The sequence below is a fragment of the Dipteris shenzhenensis genome, chromosome 28, assembly GCF_047967505.1.
Source record: "Dipteris shenzhenensis isolate YYH24624 ecotype China chromosome 28, Dip_SZ_1.0, whole genome shotgun sequence".
Taxonomy (NCBI): domain Eukaryota; kingdom Viridiplantae; phylum Streptophyta; class Polypodiopsida; order Gleicheniales; family Dipteridaceae; genus Dipteris; species Dipteris shenzhenensis.
This window is the reverse complement of record NC_141623.1, coordinates 17,460,123-17,472,695: the sequence shown is the minus strand read 5'-3', so window position 1 is coordinate 17,472,695 and position 12,573 is coordinate 17,460,123.

Sequence of the window (12,573 nt, the reverse complement as noted above, 5' to 3'; positions counted from 1 at the left end):
GTGTCCTTGGAATTTTCCAGGTTTCCAAGTCAAAATGGGCTGAAAGTCTACAACGCAACGACTTTCACGATGAATGCAACGGTAGTTGACCAAGGTTCATTCCCTTACGTGGAGATTTGGGGGAGATGGAGAAGATAGGGCAATGTAGGCCCTTAGAGTTCAAAGACCAAGGCCGATAATTCTTGAAGAAATTCAAAGGTCATAAAATCGCATCCCCAAGTTGAGAAGAGGCGCTAATCGTGATATGTTTGATGCACATATGGAATCAGTCAAGTCGTGATGCAACTAATTTTCATGCTGCCTCATAATTTTTGGAAATGAGCTAGTGGAAATTGTCCCTCCACTGAGTGTGAACCATTATGTAAGATACGAAATGAGTATATTGGCAATTGAAATGGGAAGAATGGGAGGGAGAGGGTGTTCCATTAAACCCAACATACCAATATTTCTAAAGAGGAGGAGGAGGAGGGATTAAAAGACATATATTATAACTCACCAAAATAAAGTCTAAAGTTGGAACCTCCTTTCTTTTAAGCTCAAGTTCCATGCATTCTATTTTTAAAGCCGAAAATCGAACTTGGAGCCCTTAAAAGCTGGAAATCGAACTTGGAAGTGGAGGCTAAAGGTCCATGTTCTATTCTTGAAACTTGGAAGTTCAAACCTCCCTTTTTTTATTTTAATGCTATCTATTTTGAGCAATAGGTTCACGTTTCAATCCTTCTTTTCTATGCTTGCAAAGTGAGCCACATGTGGCCAACAATCCACAACTCTTGGTCCCCTCTTGGTGCACATTCAAATTAATATATTGTATGTCCAAAAAAACAAGGAGGACTGGGGAAGGAGGAGGGATTAGATGCATGTTCTAATTCAACAAAATTAATTTGGAAGCTCCTTGCTTGAATTCCATGCATTCTATTTATGAAACCCAACAAAATGTAACAAAATGGATCTTGGAAGTTGGAACCTCCTTTCTTAAAAGCTCAAGTTCCATGCATTCTATTTATGAAACTTGGAATCTAGAACTCCATTTTTCAAAGCTCCACACAATCTTTTGCATCTTCTTCAAGTTTCAACTATTGTTTTGCATGCTTACAAGGCAAGCCACATGCGCTAGTAATATGCAACTCTAGGGTAGACAATTGTCAAGTCACAATACCTATGTGCAAAGAAGTCAAGCTTCATAATTTTAGGCATGGCATAGTCTCAACATAAGTTGAGCATGGCATAGCCTAAATACAAGATGTGGCACGTTGGCGATCTTCTCACAATAAAGTGCACACAATTGCTCATGCACCCTCACAGCATAACTGCTGGCATGTTTTGGCCCTTGCTCAAGGCACCATTGTCTACCCACCAAGTAAATTTGACTTGGCTCTAAGAAAAGAAATTTCCCTCTAACACTTCAGGGTAAATACGAGTGTCCTTGTAGAGGGATGAGATTGCAAAGGCAGTCTAGGGCCTAGTCAATTAAAGAGCAAAAGGAATCGCCATTTAACAAAATTTGCTAGCGTTCTCTCAAACACTAGATTGAGCTTTGGTTGAAAGCTTAAATAACATTCAAAGTAGGAGGAGGAGCAAAAGGAGGAAGAAGATCATCATTTAAAGTTAGAAATTAGATTGGGCTATTTTTAAAATGACATGACAAATGTGCAAGGTGACCATGACGAAAACTCGACAGGAGAAAGAAGGAGGAAAGAACACAATCTTAAAAATTTTAAAAAGCAAGACTCCAATTAAAAATTGTAGGGGGTTGTCCTTCCTTTAAAGGGGGGAAAGGTCTTAAACATAGACGCTTTTGAAGCCCCTCACAAAAGAGTCCACTATCTCTCCACCTAACAACCCAAACCCCTTGCATTACCTAGTGATAGGGTGTTGGTCCCCAAAAAGAAAGATAATTTAAGGGGAATCAAAAGTCTCTTTTTGTATAGCCTTTTGTTAATTGTTTGGCTTATTCTTTGACATTCTTCGTTGCTTGCATTGGTTAAGCAATGTGGGTAAGGATAAGGGGATGGGGAGTGCATGTAAAAAAATTCCAAGGGATTCTCGCAATAAGAGGGTTTTTTTCCGACAAAGATAAAAAACTAATTATGTAGGATGCATTTGACAAAAATGGATGTCTACCATTAGATCAACAATTTCATTGTTTGCATTTGCTTGTCCTTGCGAGATCTCCATTATACAGTTGTATTTGTAGCACCCCACAAAAATACGCTCATTAGAAACACCTTTGGGAAAATGTACCTTCTAGGAGGAGTTTGATTACACATATTTTCATGCTCTTTAAGTGCTTCATCATCCATTTGGCATCTATATAGTAGCGGGTACCCAAGCAAGCCAATGCACTAGCGCTTAGGCTAAATTTAAATATGTTTTACAATCTTAGATCGGATTTTTTTAAAAGCAAATGCATTTTCTGATTAGTTAGTATATAATTTAAAAAAAAAAGAATTTCCTTATTATTTTACGGGTTGGTTTTCATTCAGATTATGGTAATTCAAACCTTGAAACTTTTCAGCATGCCTTCATATTTAGAGTGTCCCACTTAAATTCATGGGTGCCTTTTGTATTCAACGATGTATGACTAATTTTATTGCCTTTCCTAGCTTTATATGATGCATGAGGGAAACACACATAGGATAACGTTTCACTCCTTTTCAAGTCACCCTCTTTTGTTGTGCATTTATTATCCATGATATTATGCACATTTTCTCACCAACCCAAAAGTGCAAGGACCTCCTTGCATTTGGTTGTGATAGCCATCCAAATACTTCAAGATAGAATACATTTCTATCCTCTCTATATGCTTTCCATCAAGGCATGACCAATCCCACCTTTCTCATATTTTATCTTCTAAATGTTACAGCTTCCATTTTCTCACAAAATGCCTACTTGACCTAGAAAACAAGGGACACTAGCTTAACTTTTGACCTAGAAAACAAGGGACACTGGCTTAACTTTTGACCCAAATCTTCTCATGCTATGGCCTAGCAAGTAGAACTTAATGGAGCCCAACTCCTTGTTTCAAAGTGTCCTCTTTTGAGGGCCTAATTTTTGTTGCATGAACTATTAAAGTACAAATTTATTATGGACATTATTTTGAATGGTGTTTGAAATAAAAGTATCAAATGTTATTTTTAACTCGTATCAAAAGAGAAAACACTTAAGCAGAGCATGCTTTTAAGGAGCGTGTATTGTTTTGAACCAAAAGTTAACTATGCTTTAAGAGTATTGGGACAATTTAAATCAAATACATTGATATATCTAAGCCTCTTCTTTAGTTGTCTCTCAAGTAAACAAAATTGTAGTCCTTTAAATGTGACTTACATCATGGACCATGGCCAATGGTTTTTGTATCATGTCCCAAGGTTAATAAATCAATGTGAAAAAAGAGTCATGAGTTTTAAATGCAATTAAGGCTAGTGTAAAATGCCATTGATTAACCTCTTGCATAATAAGGATTACATTTTTTGTCAAAAAAGACTATGTCGTGTCCCGATGTTGGTAAATGAATGTGAGAAAAACATCATATGCCATTACGTTTTAAATGTACTTAAGGTTTGTGCGAAATTCCATTAACCTCTTGTAATAAGGATTACATATTTGGTCCAAAATTTTTGCACGATATCTTTGTTGGACCAATGATCTTAAAGCATCAAGATAAATGTTAAAGAGTAAACCTATCTTGTCATTGGTAATTACCAAAACTATAGACTTACTATAGCTTTTATTAAATTTGTACAACAAGATAGACTTTGCCAACCCAATACATACTTGTCCCTATCTAGAACATAGCTTGTTTATTAACCTTAAATCTATGTGTATTTATCAAACACCAATTGCACTCAAATATGGTTCGTTATTTAGTTAATTTATGCATTTATTCTAGTAGATTAACTTTTTGTACGTATTGCATTTTAAGTTTAAGGTTGATATATTCTAGTACTACATTATATAGAACAAATATCATATTGAAGTGGATAAATTGTGTATTAATTTAAAAAAAAATTATTACCCACAAGTACGTCACCTATGCTTTGAAAGTGTGAATTCATCATTGTGGGCAAAAACAAATGAGGGGAATAAAGATCACGGCCTTTATGTATCGCTATTTAATATCACATTTGACAATAGGTCGATCCAATTGAAAAGAATAAAAAAGTGTACCAATTCATGGAAAAGGGAGGAGGGGAGGGGTGGGAAAGGTAGGGGGTTAAAAGAGGAGAGTGATGAAATATGCCTATTTATGACTCCTATCTTATTTATGAGGGTAATAATTAACCCTTTTATAATGCTTCTTTCATGATATCTTCATCTAGCCCAGTGGAAAGAGCTTATGAGTGGATAAAGGATGTCTTCTCTTTGCATGAAATGCTGAAGCAATCTATTTGATTTTAGCTTAATTGGGATATCACTACCTTTTCACATAAGAAATATTTAATGAATTTCTCCTTTTCACTTACATTTCTCCTTGGGTCAATGGGCACGATAGATGAATAAAGTAATGGATGAGTGAGGCCATTATGTGTGCCTATTTAATATATCAGGTTAGCGATTACAAGATGTTCCTTATGAAAGGGATTTTATGACCATAATTTTGTGGACTAGTGTGAGCAGCCTAGCACTACCAATTCTTTAAGAAATGGATACTATGCCCGTTGAATAATGCACTATGAATGTGCCTCTTTGAGTGATTTCCAAGTACGAAAGATCCCTTTCCAAGAAATTAAGGTAATTTATATCAAAAAGCATGTTTATTTTCTCCTTTGTAGTGAATGTATGTACATTGTAAAGATCACTATGTGCAAGTATCTAATTGTTATCTCACAATAGTACTATGATATCAGTCTTCATCAATGGATGACTTGCATATGATAGAGTTGATAGAGTTAAAATGAGATTATATAGGATGCAATGAGTTCTTTTACATTTTAATGTGTATATTCTACCTATTGATGTATAGGATTGAATTTCATGCATATACTAGGAAGCAATTTTCCACATATGTGTCTTTCAACCAATGCTTTGCTTACCATAGCTAATTGCAAGTCTTTCATGTGCTCTTATGTGACATGGACTCTATGTACATGTGAACATCAACTTGCAGCTTTTGATTGTTGCAAGATCTCCTTTGCAGTGGTCACTCTCTTCATTAAACTCTGGTTCCTTGTGGCTCCTTGTTCGACTATTTGGCAATGATCAAGCTGGCTATTTCTAAGGTATAAAATATTTAATGCACTTATAAAAATGTATTCTAGCAAGGAATTTTGGTGCTAAGGTACAAATTCCCTTCTTAAAAAATGAATTCCAAAAATGAATTTTGGTGCTAAGGAAATTGGTTGAGTCATAGATGCAATGGCAATAGTCTCTGACTTTATTGCGTGCACTAAATCACACTATTTTGTCCTTTGCAGGGGCTATTTTGTAGCCAAATTTTAGTACATCCCCAAAGTACCAAAGTGATATGTTAGACTTCTCCATTTGCAGTGCTATAGATACAGCTCTATAGGGCTGCACAGATGGATCTTAAATTGATTTATATGGTTCAGAATTGAAGCAAAAATTGCCTAATTATACAAATTTCTTGAGAATTCAACCTCGGAAGCCATTTTTTGCTTGATTTGCAAAGGGCTTACTAACCATAAGACTTGGAGCCTTTCACTACAATGCAACTTTGGGGTATAGGCTAGAAGCCTATGTAAACAATTCATCGATTGGTGGTTTGACGATCATATTATTGAATGGCAAAGATGCCCCTTTCGATCATTTTTGACAAAAACCTTTGTCAAAGCCGATCTAGCGCAATAGATTGAACCTCTTGTGATGTTCCAAATTTGGGGCTTCTTAGTTATGCCAAAGTAGAAACAATATGCTCCGTGGCTATACCTTCACTTCGATTATTAAAGCTCTGATGGAAAAGTTATAGCATTGCAAAAGGGCTGCAAAGAGCATTGAAGGCTCCTCTTTGCACAAAACAAGGTAGAAATCCCATAATAAAATTGAATTCCTTGTGCATTTTGGAATAAAAGCTATGCTTGTTTGGCATATTTCCCAAGAACAAGAACTTGGGACCTTGGTAGCTTTAGAGATGGGTGACTTTGGCCATCCTCTTTGGCAACTTAAGATGGCTCTCTCCCACTCGTGGCATGGCACCTCTCTATGTTGCCATCATTGAGCGCGTTGTATGTGCTTTGGGGTACAAGCTATTTGCACCAGCTCTATCTACTTACATGCAATAGGTTGGTCTTCCTTGGCACTGCCTGTTCTGAGCTAGAATATGTTGGTTGCCTCCTTAGTGGGGGTGCTTGTAGTAGGCCTATTGATAGGCCTTCAACATTCATGCAACAACAGTGGCTTAATTGATGAGCCCTTGTGGGTGAACAACAACATTGGCAAGTCTTCAACACCAGTGGCTTGACTAGCTGGCACTTGTGGGTGGCACATGCCCAATACTGATATGACTAGCTCTAATGGTGAGCGAGCCCCCTTCTCAAGCTACATGCAGGCACAAGAGGGTAGGTGGGTAGCAAATGCGGCCCCTTCTTGAGCTACATGCAGGCACAAGAGGGTAGGTGGTGAGTGAGCCCCTTCTCAAGCTATATGGAGGCACAAGAGGGTAGTGTTATAAATGACTCAATCGAGGGTACACACAGCGGAAGACTAATAGTAATGCCTAGGAGCTCACATAGTGTGGTGTGGGGTGTGGAATCACAAACTTCTTAACTTATGTGCATAAAATAGATGTGCAGACTCATCAATAGAAAATGAACCAGCTAGATAGAGAAACCACCAAAATAATATATTTTTGTTCAAAGCTATGGACACAATACAAAAGAGATAGATCTAGAGTCCCACCAATGGTGTGGTCCTCTGATCTTACCACATGGTACTTCTCCTATTTGCTGGCTATCTCTAGATCGAGCTTGTGGTTCCCACCTCGAGTGCTTCTGAGCCACTAAATGACTCCAGATCTTCACCTTCCAAATTGGGTAGTTGGTCCCGTCTAGTTTCCTGGACTCTCTGAAGTTAGGGATAGTGAATAAGAGAAAACTGGAGGAGGAGGACTTCAGGGAGAGCAGGGGGTGAAGAGGCTATAGAGGTTGACATTTTTGCTGTTTATACCACACAACAAAGTCAACCAAACTAAATTTTCAATAGACCAGAACTCTTAACGCACCTAACTGAACCCGAGTCACCCTCCTTCTCGCAAGGGCACAATCCTCCAGTCATGGAAATCGATTCCCAAGAGCTTCTGAATCAGGGTCGTCCTTCAGCAAGGTCCCTACCTTCAAGCTCCCACACCTATGAGCCTACTACTTGGGCTCTGACACCATGTTAGAAATGACCCAATAGAGGGTACACATAGAAGAAGACTGACAGTAATGCCCAGAAGCTCACACAGTGTGGTGTAGGGTGTGGAATCACAAACTTCTTAACTTATGTGCATAAAATAGATGTGCAAACTCATCAATAGACAATGAACCAGCCAAATAGAGAAACCACCAAAATAATATATTTTCGTCCAAAGCTATGGACACAATACAAAAGAGATAGATCTAGAGTCCCACCAATGGTGTGGTCCTTTGATCTTACCACAAGGTACTTCTCCTATCTATTGGCTATCTCTAGACTCGAGCCCGCATGCTCCACCTCGAGTGTTTGCAGACTTTCTGTCCAAAATGGTTCTCTCTACCTTACTGCTTGTAGATCAGCCTAAGTAGGTATCACTTACTAGCTCAGTCTGTAGCCCTCTTTAGGTCTCCTTCACCTCCTCGAAAAAGGCCCAAGGAAGCCCTATCTGCTGAAAATCTGTTGCTCCAGAAGATGAGATATGAGGGCACAAAGGCCCTCCTTATATAGGGCACAAGGCCCTCCAGAACCAACTAACCAGCCAGCCTTAATTGGGCCGACTGGCTGGTCTATAGCAGCCCTAACTAGCCAACCAGATGGTTGGCTGGTTGGCTGCCTATCCAGCCCTATTTAGGGCCCTTTGCTAGCCCTTTTTTCCATGCAGGGCCCAGCTCCTTTGGACTACTTACCTCGCCACCTACCAACCCTATTTGTAGGCCATAGACCTGCCCAATACCTGCTGCAACAGTGCGACTCCATGCTGCTACTGATTCACCTCTGCTCAGCCCTTTTCTGGACCCTAGCACACCCTGCACACCTTTTGTACACTACCTCGCAGCAACCCGTACTGATTTGTACAGTGGCTGTACCCTTGCTGAAGTCATCCGCCATGTGTTGCCATGTGCAAGGCCTGTTTGTACCATCTGTTGCCCTCTCTCTGGGCATACCTTGCCTTAGGTCTCCCTCCCCCATGCCCTGATCATTTGGGGGATTACAGATGGGGACGTAACCTTTCCAATAGGTAGGTGGTAGCAAATGCAGCCTACCCATGGGATGGGAAAAGGTACAGTTCCACATTGTCGCATATACCTCATGGGTTGGTTGGCACAAGGATCGGCACCTACTTTGATACCAATTATGCAACATAAAAATAGTCAAAGGGGTTAGCTCTGTTTCTATTCTCCAACCTTGCCATAGCTGCCTAGTCCCATCTCACAACACTTCCCAAAGTGAACCCTGTTCTAGAGGGTGGCCATGTGTCACCCTCACAATCACATGCCATAAGCATGTGCATGGGTCATGGGTCCTTGGAAAGTGCGGGTGGGCTCATATTCCTTATGACATTGTATGGCTCCCCCAAACACCAATTCGCATGCATGAGTGTCACCGTGGGATAACATGGCCCCTTTTATTTTTCACGCAGTCGGGCTTGAGCTCCATATTACAAGTGATGTCACACCATCCTTCCAATCCTCTTCAATCCCCAACACCCTCACTACTGCAGAGACACACTGTCACATGCAAGGGTTGCATTATATCATCCTTCTTCATTTTGTTGGTTATTCATTGCCTTTGTCATCTCTCCAATCAGAGTTCATACCGTTCACACTTTTCTAGTTCTACTAGCACTCTAACAAGGTTGGTTATAGGCATTAAATGCCTATTTTCCATGACTGATCAGGGGCTTTTTGTTTATACAAGGCTGTTGGACAATGTTTGTGAGCCTAAAGTAATCTTGAGGCAGTGTTTGTAGGGTTGACAATAGTAGGTCTGTAGAGATCCTCATAGCAAGTATTGGTCAAAATGCAGATCTCTTTTATTTTCAATGTAGGAATTTGGACTTTAGAAGAACAAAATTCTAAATATGTATGATTGTAGACTTACATAGGTATATATATAGATGCGTGCCAATTTTAGATATTGAAAGTATTTGGATTTTACTTTTCTTTTTGAGTATCTGATGCAGGGGGATCAAACTCTGAACCTACCCCTTGCATAGGGCAAGGATACGTGTTTTATCTTAGACAATTGTGTTGTTGTATGTCTATTTAAACTTCTTCTTTGTCCCTCAATTTTGTCAGCTAGATTGGTTGCTAGAATGCACAAGGTTGCACATATATAACAAATCAAGTCTCAAGAGAGTTTCTTTATTTGAACTATATATTCAAAGATGTTAAATGTCAAGGGCTCCTTTTCCCTGTCAAGTCACTAACTTAGCACGAGGCAGACAATAGTAAGCAATTGAAAAATGAACTATTGGGTCTATGCTCGACACTATTTATGGAATGCATTTACTAATCTAGAGGATGTATTGATATATTGTGAGAGTGCTATCCTAGCAAACCAACCACTTGTTAAGAAGGTGTCGATCAATCACTAGTGATTTGAAGTGAAAAACATATGGACCTTAGCTTCGCAGATAATGTCACCTTTTTGGAAAACAATGGACCTTTCTATCTTCCTTTGGTTGCAATTGATCAGCATGTAAAGAATGTATTAAATGATGCAAGATGAAAATCTTTGGTTGACTACTTTGGTTTATTTCAATAGTTACTAAAGTTATTTTAATGCAGGGACAAGTACCAGTTTTTGATGAGCCAAAAACTTCAATTCGAGGTATCTATTTTTTAATTCATGATTTCAACTTTGCTTTGTTTGATCATATGGTATCTGATTTTTAGCTTCTATCAGTAGTGGCATCATCCCCCCTTGCCTCTAGATTGACATTGATGACTTATCCTACCATCCATACACATCATCTTGTGGTCCATCAACATCACAATCCACTAAATAATGGAGGCTGTGAAGAGTGACAAGGTCAATGAGTGTAAATATAAAGGTATGTGTATGCACACAAAAGCAACTTGTCTACACAAAGGCATGCTCTAAATAAATATTTCTTGAGTGGAGGAACTTTTCATACCTTTTGTTTGTTTATTCTCATAGATGGGCTTACTTAATACAGATCCCTAGGTTTGTTTGAAATTGGGAGTTTGAGCAACATCATGAATGTAGAAGATAGTCGACATCCAAAAAGATTTGAAAGGTTAAATCCAATCTCTTGACTAAGAACTAGATTCAATAAGTAGTGCTTTGAGGTGGGATCCTCTTATTATCTTTTGTAGCTTTTAGCACTCAGCTTCATTTAAGACTGAGCTTACTATCATTGCAGTTCAATCATCATGATTTGTCATGTTTTATTGTTGGGCATGGTGTTGATTACCTTTTTCTCTATTTTTGTGTTGATTGACTAACTCTACCATGGCCAAGCTTAGTACACATGACCTACCAAACAAATATGCTCTTCCTTGCGATCCATGGGTTGATGTGTAGGATTTTCAAGTTAACATGAAAACAATTGGAAGTAGATGTCGGTGTAACTAACATAGGGTGACACTGTGCAAGCGAATTGTATGAAGACAAGTACAAAGTAATTAAGCAAAAGAGAAAGAGACAATATAAGAGTCCAATGAGGATTATAATATAGAAGCAATTTGTTCATTACAACAACTCGTAGTGGCTGCACAATTCCTTGATAGCTCCACTTAGACTCTAGTTGGGACTCAACTTCCCTTGCTTGGACTATGGACTAGAAACTCTATGAGTGCACGGACTATTCTAAACTTTGTAGCTTAATGCTACCTTACAGTCTACGCACAAGCAGTCTCTCTAGAGTCACTTGGAGTATATTCATCATATGGATTAACTCCCATGTCAAAATGTGACTTGTTCCTATGAGAGAAATTGCAAGTAGGATTTGTCTCTTTCTCCACGAGTTGAATGGGGGATATTTGAGTGTTCACATCAGCTCCACCCACTTGGGACTTAGGATCCAATAAGAGGAGGGTTTGCACCATGGACTAGTCCTCAAATGCCAAGTCCGCCTCACTTGAATGTGGAGTTCTCTTTATTGAAAAAATTGTAACTATGATAGGAACCATAGTTGTAGCGCTACACTATCACTCACCTTTTTGGCTCGAATTGTGGTACCAATGTTGGAGGTCCAAGCTTGTCCACCTAAACCAGTATCATCCCCTTTGTCATCTAGATCTTGTTTGCTTGGGAGTACCCTTGGGTGTTTTGCCCATCGGTCCACATCTTGTAGGAGAGCATGGATTTGCTTAAGCTTTGCCACTTGTTGCCTAAGTACCTTGTTCTCTACTTAGCTTTATGGTAACTAGTCCTCTACTCCCTTTAGTTCGTTGATACATTCCTCTTGGTACACTATGCGAGCTTTCTTTTGTGAATATGTTACTGTTGCATGGGCATCAACTGAACTTAGAATTTTGGCCATATTATTTTCCCTGGCATCCTGGGTTAACCTCTTGCCTTTCCCTGTTATTTGGTAGCACCTTTAGATGCTCTTGCGACAATGGGCACTCAACTTTGGTATGGTTACCATTAAAAAAGTAACAACGAATCTATGAAGGGACTTGTGATTCTTGTCTTTCCTTTACCTTTACTCTGCTTGACCTTTGATGGTAGTGATTCCTTACGTTTGGACTCGGGTTTGGCCTGATTCACTTCTAGTGTCTTCTTTTTTATCATACTAGCTAGTAGACTCATCATGCCCAAATTTAGAACAAATCCCATGGTATTTTATCTTGAAGTCACCTTCTGTATGTCCCTTTTTGGAGCACTTATTAAACCATTTATTTTCCTAATTGGGCTTTTCTTAGAAACCCATTTCCTTAAATGCCTTCTTTATAGTTGACTTTATCTTATTAGTCTTGGGTGAGGCATCTTCATCATCATTGGCTTCAATTTTCATTTTGGGATTCTTTCTGGAGGGTGCATTTTTCTCTAGTGGAATAGGTCAAAAATTCTTGTTGGATTGACAATAACTAGAAATTGAAGGTCAATTTGATTACATACTATAATCAACCAAGCTTATAATGACTTCATTTGGAGTTGTGCTAAGTTGATTGAGTAGAGCTTGTTGTTTGAGCACAAAATCTTGAATAGACTCATGCTCCTTCTGCTTCAATTCATTGAGTTTTGTATGTACCTCTTTGTTGATCTCTTGACAATGTCAGAAACTCTTAAGCAAATCCTTAAAATCATTGGACATTTTCTTGCCAATCCTTAAAATAAACACTAGAAAATTGGTTGAACTAGTGTAAGTGTACATGAAAAATAGGTCATATAGTCCTCCTTTATTATAGTGCCATTAATATAACAAATTTGTAGGAAACTCTGCAAGTGACTGTAAGGATATCAACCTTT